The following is a 12,104-nucleotide window of genomic DNA, read 5'->3' as shown; positions in this document are numbered from 1 at the left end:
AACATGTTACACACCCAATGGAATTATGGACCTTATGATGGCAGTCCACAGATTCTCCCATATTCCAATGGGTTCATGTATTCCCATTTCAGCAGAGAGTAACTTCTTGGGACTGTCTCCAACTGCATTCTTCAGAAGGGTCGTTCAATCAGATAGCTGTAGTAAAGCTTGTTGTGATGATTCTTCCCTCCCCGGCTACCCCAAATTTTCCAGCTGTGCCGGGATGAATCCTGAAATATTAGAAACCAAAAAGAAGCATCTTTTTAATTACAGCCCGTCTCCTTTTGAATCCACTATGGTAGTTTGCAGAATAGTCTTTTCTGTCTGTTCAGACTCCTCTTTGTCTGAGGTAATCATTTGAAGGGAAACCTGTAACCTGATCTTTAAAATGGTTTACCCATTTCCCTATGATAATGAGAATCATATTGACCTTCCCTAACATCCAAGGAGAACTTCTGATTAATTATGTTGACTTCAACTTCCATTCATATTCAGAAGGCCATTTGAACTTCGTACTGACAGATCCCATTTTCAACGGAATGAGGTTCCTATCCTGCAGTTTGTAATTTGCTTTTGTTACTGCAGATGCAGTCTGTGGAGCTGTGGACTTTAATTCTCCTGCCCATTCTTTTTTTTTAAAAGCAGCATATCTATGACCCTGAGTTGAAAATAATTTGATGCTTGCCATTTAAGAAGATACTTGTTGACATAGGCTTGGGGGCTGCTTTGCAGAACACCTCCACTCGGTTCGCAATAAACAACTGCACCTCCCAGTCGCGATCCATTTCAACTCCCTCTCCCATTCCTCAGACGACATGTCTATCATGGGCCTCCTGCAGTGCCACAATGATGCCACCCGAAGGTTGCAGGAACAGCAACTCATATTCCGCTTGGGAACCCTGCAGCCCAATGGCATCAATGTGGACTTCACAAGCTTCAAAATCTCCCCTTCCCCCACTGCATCCCAAAACCAGCCCAGTTCTTCCCCTCCTCCCCCCACTGCATCCCAAAACCAGCCCAGCTCATCTCCTCCCCCCACTGCATCCCAAAACCAGCCCAGCCTGTCTCTGCTTCCCTAACCTGTTCTTCTTCTCACCCAGCCCTTCCTCCCACCTCAAGCCGCAGCTCCATTTCCTACCTACCACCTCATCCTGCCTCCTTGACCTGTCCATCTTCCCTGGACTGACTTATCCCCTCCCTACCTCCTCACCTATACTCTCCTCTCTACCTATCTTGTTTTCTCTCCATCTTCGGTCCGCCTCCCCCTCTCTCCCTATTTATTCCAGTAACCTCTCCCCATCCCCATCTCTGAAGAAGGGTCCAGGCCCAAAACGTCAGCTTTTGTGCTCCTAAGATGCTGCTTGGCCTGCTGTGTTCATCCAGCTCCACACTTTGTTATCCTGGTATTTTCTAAGTGTCCTGTAATTATATCCTTTTTAGCAAACTCAAGCATTTTCTCCAGTGCTGATGTTAGGCTAACCAGTCTGTAATTCCCATCTTCTCCAACCACCCTCCTTTTATAAGAAAAGTAGTGGATGGAGCTAGGGTTGCTTCTAGAGCCTTAAAGCTTTATTTTGTTTTGTCTCAGCATTGCTTATGAGATTCACCTGAGTGAACATTGGGTAAGTTGGCGCAAAGTATAAGAGCAAATGGTGGTGGATGTCTTATGGGTGATTATAGGCTGGCATGAATTTGAACTAGACTGTCACAAGAGTTCAGAGTCGAATGTTAGCGCTAAATTGTAGCAATAATGTGGTTATAATAAGCAGTTCATGTTCAAATGCAATAGCATCTGGGGCAATGAGTGGTCAATACCAATTGTGCCAAACGAATGCTGGCAATGACCATCCCAAACAGGAGACAATCTAACCACCTCCCCTTAACATTCAGTGTTGTTACCATCACTGAATCCCCTGCTATCCACATCCCTGGGGTTGCCATTGACCAGAAACCTGCAGGACTTACCACATAAAAAGCAGAGGCTACAAGAGCAGGTTAGAGGCTGGGAATACTGTGGCAAGTAACTTACCTCCTGACTTGTAAAAGACTGTCCATCATCCACAAAGACAAGTGAGCAGTGTGATGGAATACTCCGCCACTTGCCTGCTTGAATGCAACCCCAACAGCACTCAAGAAGCTTGACACCATCCAGGACAAAGCAGCCCACTTAACTGGCACCATATCCATAAGCATCCGCTCCCTCCAACCACTGACCTTCAGTTGCAGCAGTGTGTACTATCTACAGGATGCATTGTAGAAATTCGCCAAAAATCCTGAGACAGAACCTTCCAAACCCATGACCACTTCCATTCAGAAAGACAACGGCAGCAGTTACATGGGAACACCACCTCCTACAAATTCCCCTCCAAGCCACTCATCATTTGTGACTTGGAAATGTATCACCGTTCCTTCACTATTACTGGGGTAAAATTCTGGAATTTCCTTCCTAAGGGCATTATGGGTCTACCCAAAGCAGATGAACTGCTGCAGTCCAAGAATGCAGCTCACCACCACCTTCTCAAGGGCAGTTAGGGATGGGCAATAAATGTTGGCCAAGCTAACAATGCCCACATCACACGAATGGATATTCAAAAGAAAAATACCATAGGGATGTGTGGATGGATGTGGGTTGGCACGAAGAGAATGAGGTATCAGTTGGGTATTGATGGATGGGCCCAGGTGGGGCATAGAGAGTTGGAACAGGGGGTGATGGGGATATGAATGGTGAGGGCTAGAGAGTGTAGTATTGAGAAAAAGTGCAGTATTGACTGGAAGCAGAGCCTAGCGGGGGAGACAGTAGACCAACAATAACAGGAGTTTCTGGGTGTAATTGAGGACACAGTACAGAGGTTCATCCCAAAGAAAAGAAAAATTATCTGGGGTGGGATTAGACAGCCGTGGCTGACAAAGGAAGTCAGGAAATATATCAAAGAAAAAGAGGCAGCCTATAAAGTCGCCAAGAGCACTGGGAAATCAGAAGATTGGGAAGGCTACAAAATCAGTCAAAGGATAACAAAGAGAGCAATAGGAAGGAGAGGATCAAATATAAAGGTAGGCTAGACAGTAATATTAGAAATCATGGTAAAAGCTTCTTTCAATACATAAGAAACAAACGAGAGGCAAAAGTAGATATTGGGCCCCTCCAAATTGATGCTGGAAGGCTAGTGATGGGAGATAAGGAAATAGCTGAAGAACTTAATATGTACTTTGCGTCAGTCTTCACAGTGGAAGACATGAGTAGTATGCCAACAATTAGGGAGAGTCGGGGGCAGAGTTGAGTACGGTAGGCATTACAAAAGAGAAAGTGCTAGAAAAGCTAAAGGGTCTAAAAAGTGATAAATCTCCTGGTCCCGATGGACTACATCCTAGAGTTCTGAGGGAGGTGGCTGAGGAAATAGCGGAGGCTTTGGTTGTGATCTTTCAAAAGTCACTGGAGTCAGTGAAAGTCCCAGATGATTGGAAAATCGCTGTTGTAACTCCCTTGTTTAAGAAAGGATCAAGACAAAAGATGGAGAATTATAGGCCGATTAGCCTAACCTCGGTAGTTGGTAAAATTCTAGAATCCGTTGTCAAGGATGAGATTTCTAAATTCCTGGAAGTGCAGGGTCGGATTAAAACAAGTCAGTATGGTTTTAGTAAGGGGAGGTCATGCCTGAAAAACCTGTTAGAATTCCTTGAAGAGGTAACAAGTATGTTAGACCAGGGAAACCCAGTAGATGTTATCTATCTAGACTTCCAAAAGGCCTTTGATACTGTGCCTCACAGGAGGCTGCTGAGCAAGGTGAGGGCCCATAGTGTTCGAGGTTTGGATTGAGGATTGGCTGTCTGACAGAAGGCAGAGAGTTGGGATAAAAGGCTCTTATTCGGAATGGCAACCGGTGACGAGCGGTGTCCCGCAGGGTTCAGTGTTGGGGCCACAGCTGTTCACCTTATAGATGAATGATCTGGTTGAAGGGACTGGGGGCATTCTGGCGAGGTTTGCCAATAATACGAAGATAGGTGGACAGGCAGGTAGTACTGAGGAGGTGGGAAAGCTGCAGGAAGATTTAGACGGTTTAGGAGAGTAGTCCAGGAAATGGCTGATGGAATTCAATGTGAGTAAATGTGAGGTTTTGCACTTTGGAAAAAAGAATACAGGCATGGACTATTTTCTAAATGGTGAGAAAATTCGCAAATCAGAAGTGCAAAGGGATCTGGGAGTGTTGGTCCAGGATTCTCTAAAGGTTAACTTACAGGTAGAGTCCGTAATTAAGAAAGCGAATGTAATGTTGTCATTTATCTCAAGAGGGTTGGAATATAAAAGTAGTAATGTTCTTCTGAGGCTTTATAAGGCTCTAGTTAGGCCCCATTTAGAATACTGTGTCCAATTTTGGGCCCCACACCTCGGGAAGGACATACTAGCCCTGGAGCGTGTCCAACGGAGATTCACACGGATGATCCGTGGAATGTTAAGTTTAACGTATGATGAATGGCTAAGGATCCTGGGATTGCACTCATTAGAGTTTAGTAGGTTGAGGGGAGATCTAATAGAAACTTACAAGATAACGTATGGCTTAGAAGGGGTGGATGCTAGGAAGTTGTCTCCGTTAGGCGGGGAGACTAGGACCCGTGGGCACAGCCTTAAAATTAGAGGGGGTAAATTTAAAACTGAAATGAGACGACATTTCTTCAGCCAGAGAGTGGTGGGTTTGTGGAATTCATTCCCGCAGAGTGCAGTGGAAGTTGGGATGTTGGATGCCTTCAAGGCAGAGATCGACAAATTCTTGATCTCAGAAGGAATCAAGGGCTACGGGGAGAGTGCAGGGAAGTGGAGTTGAAATGCCCATCAGCCATGATTTAAATGGCAGAGTGGACTTGATGGGCCGAATGGCCTTACTTCCACTCCTATGTCTTATGGTCTTATGGTCTAAGAAGAGTGTCAGATGAGCCTTTTAACCTGTTGTCACTGATAATTAGTGACCTCTGTGTCCTCCTCCCAACTGTGTATGGCAGGATTATGGGATCTGACTCTAGCATGTACCCACCCTCCCAGAATGATGATTATGGAAATCGGGGCACCTCTTTTATCGGTTGGGTAAAGTAAGTTGAAAAATTTCCCACCTCAGGAGTGAAAATCCGGGCTGGCATCTATTCATTGCGAACTCAGAGACTGCTCCCAACATCTCCAGGCTCAAATACTTTGTATCTTTTTCTCAGGAACATAATGTAAGCTCTTCTTTGATTCTAACAATCAAACTACTCAAACTTACAGAGATAATGGGAACTGCAGATGCTGGAGAATTCCAAGATAAAATGTGAGGCTGGATGAACACAGCAGGCCAAGCAGCATCTCAGAAGCACAAAAGCTGACGTTTCGGGCCTAGACCCTTCATCAGAGAGGGGGATGGAGAGAGGGAACTGGAATAAATAGGGAGAGAGGGGGAGGCGGACCGAAGATGGAGAGAAAAGAAGATAGGTGGAGAGAGTATAGGTGGGGAGGTAGGGAGGGGATAGGTCAGTCCAGGGAAGACGGACAGGTCAAGGAGGTGGGACGAGGTTAGTAGGTAGCTGGGGGTGCGGCTTGGGGTGGGAGGACGGTGGGGTCTACTCAAACTTACCATCAGTCAGATCATAGGGCAGGTTACAGGACACCTTCATATACCCAAAAGTGAATTTACAATCCCAAAATCTAATAATCTTACACAACACATAATTGCAATTTTTTTTGGTTAACCGTAAATCCCTTCCCACTGATTTAGTTATGAGAAGATCCTCTCGTTCTTGTTGAACCCCGCTACTACAGTGGGTTAACAGTCCATGAAATGTTGGCCTAATGTTAAAAAATGGCAAACCATCAGGCTATAAATTCAGTTTTCACTAAACTTGAGACAGTGAGGTCATCCAAATGTTATTCGCGAGACATCAAAAATCTGGCACTTTGTTTGACATCTAACTTGGTTACATAGCGACCAACTGATGTATGATTTTATTAAAAGCCTAATTACCAACGTATTATTAGGGGGGGAGGGCAAAAATAGAAGCCCAGGGATTTTGAAGCAACTTTTTAGTGTAAGTAGGGAATGGCTAGCTGGGAGGACTCTAACAGTGCAGCTAATTAATAGATACTTCTGTCAGTGCAGTGTAATTAACTGTGTCCTACAGGGGCCTGTACTGGGGCTTCTGATTTTTACTATACTTATAAATGACTTGGATGAAAGAATGGAGTGCCTTGTATGCAAGTCCACAGTCGCTATGTTAAGTGCCACAATATGTCATAGGTGGAAACAGAAAAGAGACTCCAATGGATTAACCGAGTGGACAAGACGGAGCTGAATAGTGCAAGTTGTCCGACTGTTCTTCCTACAGTGTGAATCACATTTCACCACGTTACACTCCATCTGTAAATATTTTCCAAGGGGAGAATTAAAATTAGAGAGGTGACAAGAAGCTAGGGACTATGCTTGCACACTGTGTAGCAAAGACATTGAAGATCAGGCTGTTGGGAGTTTGGAAGTTCTATTTTAACTGACCTGGACAAGAGTCTTCACTGGAGGGAGAAGTTGGGGGAGAAGTTGGTGGGGGAGGGATTCAAAAGGCAAAAGAGTATATCAGCAGCAAAGGAAATGGTCGAAAGGGCCTTATTTGCAACTGAGACAGAGAGTCCAAGTTGGCTGAAACAGGTTGTTTTCAGAAATGTAACTGTAAGTGCTTCAAGAATCAGTGCTTTGATTAGGTATGGCACAGTGGTTAGCACTGCTGCCTCACAGTATCAGGGACACAGATTCAGTCCCACCCCTCGGGCAACTAATTGTGTGGAGTTTGCACATTCTCCCCGTGTCTGCAATGGTTAGGTGGGTTAGCTGTGGGAAATGCAGGGGTAGGTTAATGGGAGTTCGTCTGGATGGGATGCTCTCTGGGGAGGTTTGTGTGGACTCAATGGGCCAACGGGTTCCACACTGCTTCCACACTGTAAGGATTCTACAATTCAGCTATTTGCAATCTGCATCGATGACTTAGATGAAGGATCTAAGAGATCCATGTTTACTGTTTATACCAAGTTACTTGGGAATGTAAGTTGTGATTGCAACACAAGTAGGAGAGTAGAGAGATGAAGAGGGTAGTAGACAGTGTCTAACATTGGGGCATGCGAGACTGTTGTTTTATAGGAAAGATGGAAAGGAAAAGTATTTTTAAGAGAATAAATGTTGATGGTGAGAAAGATTTTGCGGTCTGTGTACAGAAATTACCGAAAATGAGCAACTGGCAGCTACAACAAACAAATAGGGAAGCAAGTGTACTTTAAGCCTTTATTGCATGGAGACTGGAAATCTTGCTTAAATAATATGGAGCTTTGACAAGACTCCACAGCCAGCAGCTGCAGAGGAGACAGCCACACTGAGCCCTGCCGAGTCTTCACCATCCCCCCAGATCTCCCCCTGATTGAGGACGAACGGTCAGTCCTCAGCAAGGGGTTCACCTTTTGTCCCCCTCCACCCACACATCAACAAATACCAGTCACGTTTGCATGTCGAGCAGTTTTACTGCCGCCTCCGCCTCCACGCTTACTTCTTTAACCGGGACCCTAACCCTCCCTCCATTGACCCCTTCACCCGCCTCCAACACAAGCCCTCCTCCTGGACGCCACCCCCAAGCCTCCTACCCTCCCTCGACTTCTTCATCTCCAACTACCGTGGAGACATCATCCGCCTCAACATCTCCACCCCTCTCACCAACTCCCACCTCTCCCCTGTGGAACGTGCAGCCCTTCGCTCCATCTGCTCCAATCCCAACCTCACCATAAAACCTGCAGACAAGGGAGACGCAGTTGTAGTAAGGCAGACTGACCTCTACATCGCTGAGGCCAGACACCAACTCTCTGGCACTTCCTCCTACCGCTCCCTGGATCAGGACCCCACCCCCGAGCACCAAACCATCATCTCCCAACCATCCATAACCTCATCACCTCAGGGTGACCTCCTATCCACAGCCTCCAACCTCATTGTTCCCCAACCCCGTACGGCCCATTTCTATTTCCTTCCCAAAATCCACAAACCCTCCTGCCCTGGTCGACCCATTGTCTCAGCCTGTTCCTGCCCCACCAAACTCATCTCCACCTATCTGGACTCCGTTTTCTCCCCCTTGGTCCAGGAACTCCCTACCTACGTCCGTGACACCACCCACACCCTCCACCTCCTCCAGAACTTCCAATTCCCCGGTCCCCAACACCACATTTTCACCATGGACGTCCAGTCCCTGTACACCTGTGTTACCCATGCAGATGGCCTTAAGGCCCTCTACTTCTTCCTGTCTTGCAGGCCTGACCAATGCCCCCCCACTGACAGGCTCATTCGCCTAGCTGAACTCGTCCTCACCCTCAACAACTACTTTCGATTCTTCCCACTTCCTACAGACAAAAGGGTGGCCATGAGCACCCGCATGGGTCCAAGCTATGCCTGCCTCTTTGTAGGTTACATCGAACAATCCCTCTTCCGTACCGACAGGCCCTAAACCCCACCTCTTCCTCCGTTACATTGATGACTGTATCGGTGCCGCCTCATGCTCCTACGAGGAGCTCGAACAGTTCATCCACTTCACCAACACCTTCTACCCCAACCTCATGTTCACCTGGGCTATCTCCAGCACATCCCTCACCTTCCTTGAGCTCTCTGTCTCCATCTCAGGCAACCACCTAGAAATCGATATCCATTTCAAGCCCACCGACTCCCACAGCTACCTAGAATACACCTCCTCCCACCCACCCTTGTGCAAAAATTCCATCCCCTATTCCCAATTCCTTCGCCTCTGCCGCATCTGTTCCCAGGATGAGGCATTCCACTCCCGTGCACCTAAGATGTCCTTGTTTTTCAAGGACCGCAACTTGCCCCCCACAGTGGTTGAGAACGCCCTTGACTGGGTCTCCTGCATTTCCTGCAACACATCCCTCACACCCCGCCCCCGCCATAACCGCCCTAAGAGAATCCCCCTCGTCCTCACATACCACTCCACCAACCTCCGGATACAACGCATCATCCTCCGACACTTCCTCCATCTGCAATCCGACCCCACCACTAAAGACATTTTTCCATTCCCACCCTTATCTGGTTTCCAGAGAGATCACTCTCTCCGGGACTCCCTTGTCCGCTCCACACTCCCCTCCAACCCCACCACACCTGGCACTTTCCCCTGCAACCGCAGGAAGTGCTACACTTGCCCCCACACCTCCTCCCTCACCCCTATCCCAGGCCCAAGATGACTTTCCATATTAAGCAGATGTTCACCTGCACATCTGCCAATGTGGTATACTGCATCCACTGTACCCGGTGTGGCTTCCTCTCCATCAGGGAAACCAAGCGGAGGCTTGGGGACCGCTTTGTAGAACACCTACACTCGGTTCGCAATAAACAACTGCACCTCCCAGTCGTGAACCATTTCAACTCCCCCTCCCATTCCTTAGATGACACGTCCATCCTGGGCCTCCTGCAGTGCCACAGTGATGCCACCCGAAGGTTGCAGGAACAGCAACTCATATTCTGCTTGGCAACCCTGTAGCCCAATGGTATCAATGTGGATTTCACAATTTCAAAATCTCCCCTTCCCCCACTGCATCGCAAAACTAGCCCAGCTTCCCTCACCTGTCCTTCCTCTCACCTATCCCCTCCTCCCATCTCAAGCCACGCCCCCATTTCCTACCTACTAACGTCATCCCGCCTCTTGACCTGTCCATCCTCCCCGGACTGACCCATCCCCTCCCTACCTCCCCACCTACACTCACCTCTACTGGCTCCATTCCCGCCTCTTTAACTTGTCTGTCTCCTCCACCTATCTTCTCTATCCATCTTTGATCTGCCTCCCCGTCTCTCCCTGTTTATTTCAGAACCCTCTCCCCCTCCCCCTTTTCTGATGAAGGATCTGGGCCCAAAACATCAGCTTTTGTGCTCCTGAGATGCTGCTTGACCTGCTGTGTTCATCCAGCCCCACAGTCTGTTATCTCGGATTCTCCAGCATCCGAAGTTCCCATTATCTCCACCCCTGTGCACAGTTTCAGCTCCCCTATCTCGTGGAAGATACGCATGCTTAGGAGGGCATCCTATAAGGGTTTACAAAGTTGGTTCCAGGAATGAAGTACTTGTTCTGCAAAGAGATTGAGGGGCATATGCTTTCATTCTCTGAAGTTTGGAAGAACGAAAGGTGATCTTTTTAAAGCATTTAAAGTCCATGGAGAGCTTGACAGTATAGATGCTGAAATGTTATTTCCCCCAACTTGGAGAGTCTGGAAGACGTGAACATATGAAGCAGGAGCAGGTGTAGGCCATTCAGCCCCTCAAGGCTATACTGCCTGATCTGATTGTAATCTCAAATCCACATGCTGATAACCGTTCACCCCTTGCTTATCAGGAATCTATACCTAAATGTTAAAGATATTTAACAACTCTGCTTCCATCATCTTTCAGTTCCATTCCCCCACGATCCTTTGAGGAAAAACAAAATGGACTAAGATCTGTTATAAATGGGAAATCCCTGATTTTTAAAGAATGATTCTTGGTTCTGGATTCTCCCATTAGTGGAAATATCCTCTCCTCCTCTTCCCTGTCAAAATCCTTCTGGATTTTATACGGTTCAATCAAATCACCCCTGAATCTTCTAAACTGCAACAGACACAAGCCTAGCCTTTCAAGTGTATCTTGGACTGGATCCTCTAGCTGCCAGATTATACAAAAGCAAAATCTTTTGGATGCTGGAAATCTAAAATAGCAAAGGCAGGAAATAGTCGGCCTTGCCTTTGTTTTATACCGTCATAAGTTGCATCATTGAGTTCAACACACGGAAGGCAACGGTCTAATGGTATTATCAGTGGATTGTTAATCCAGAGACCCAGATAATGTTCTGGAAAGCTGCGTTCAAAGCCTGGCACAGCAGATTGTGAAATGTGAATTTCGTGAAATCTGAAAATAAGCGTCTAATGATGTTGTGGGAGGCAGGGGGCAAGTGACAGATCCGGGGCATGCCAGGGACTGGATGGAATGTCATTTTGGGGTCAGTGCTGAGCCATTGTTTCAGTTTAATAGTAACGAGGATTTGGAGCAGGTTTTTAAACTTTTTAACTTTTCCTGGGTAACCGTCAAACTTATGTGAATTCTGTCTGAATTCTCTGACTTCAAGGGGACTATTTCAAAGGGTTCCAGGCACAGGGAAATTTTCCACTTCCCACTCAATTTCCCTGGTATTTGGCTGCATCAGGATTTCTGTACAGTCCCGACATGGAACGCCAGTCTACGTTCCTGCAATGACTCTCTGACCTTTGGAATCTTTGTTTCTCCACAGCAATGTCCCTACCTGGTATTGGACACCATTGTCCTCGATCCTTCATCATATAGTTGTCATTGGCACATTGCCAGCCTCGCCACATGCCGCCTCATGGACTATTTCTCACAACTTTCAATACTTTGCTTAGATTCACCAATGCCTTGCCTCTACCAGGTCACTTCACACTCGGAGACACAACACATCTTGTGGCTTTTAGTCTGCTTTCTCAGCACTCACTCATTTTGCATATCAGAGATATCTTGATGCTGAAGGGGATTGACAAGGTCATTGTGGAGGGCTTGTTCCCCTTGTGGGGAAATTTGCAATGGGTTTTCGGCTAAGGTTGGCAGGTTTACAACAGAAATGAGGAGGAATGACTTCTCTCAGAGGGTTGTCAATCTGTGGAATTCCCTATCCCAGAGTACAGTGCATACCAAGAATACAGAATTCATTTGGGGAGGAGAAAGGTTTATAATTAGTAATGGGTTAAAGGGGAACGGGAAGCAGACAGGAAAGTCAACCTGAGACCAAGATGAGGTTAGCTACTAATATATGAAATGGTGGAGCAGGCTTAAGCAGTTGAGTTGCCTTCTCCTGCCCTTAGCACTTGTGTTTGTAAGCTGCCAGCAGCCTCTGTGTATCTCACTTGCTTTCTTAGCACACATTTAGTGACTTCAGCCCTTATGTACAGGCTGCTGGCCTTTGTGTGGGCCAAATTGCTCTCTTAGCGCTCAGTTATGGGCTGTCAGCCTTTGTGGATTGCTATTTAACTCAGAGGAAGAGGCAGGCAGCTTGAGATGATGTGGAGTACTGACCAGGCA

General features: G+C 46.9%; 1 protein-coding gene across 5 annotated transcripts in view; it reads left to right on the top strand.

The window, feature by feature from the left end:
• Window positions 1-12,104, top strand: part of abcc9 (ATP-binding cassette, sub-family C (CFTR/MRP), member 9) — a 189,636-nt gene that overhangs the window by 93,137 nt on the left and 84,395 nt on the right. The gene's annotated exons all lie outside the window — the stretch shown is intronic.

The sequence above is a fragment of the Stegostoma tigrinum genome, chromosome 25 (genome assembly GCF_030684315.1).
Source record: "Stegostoma tigrinum isolate sSteTig4 chromosome 25, sSteTig4.hap1, whole genome shotgun sequence".
In the NCBI taxonomy this organism is placed as follows: Eukaryota; Metazoa; Chordata; class Chondrichthyes; order Orectolobiformes; family Stegostomatidae; genus Stegostoma; species Stegostoma tigrinum.
This window is presented reverse-complemented; position numbering and strand designations above follow the sequence as displayed.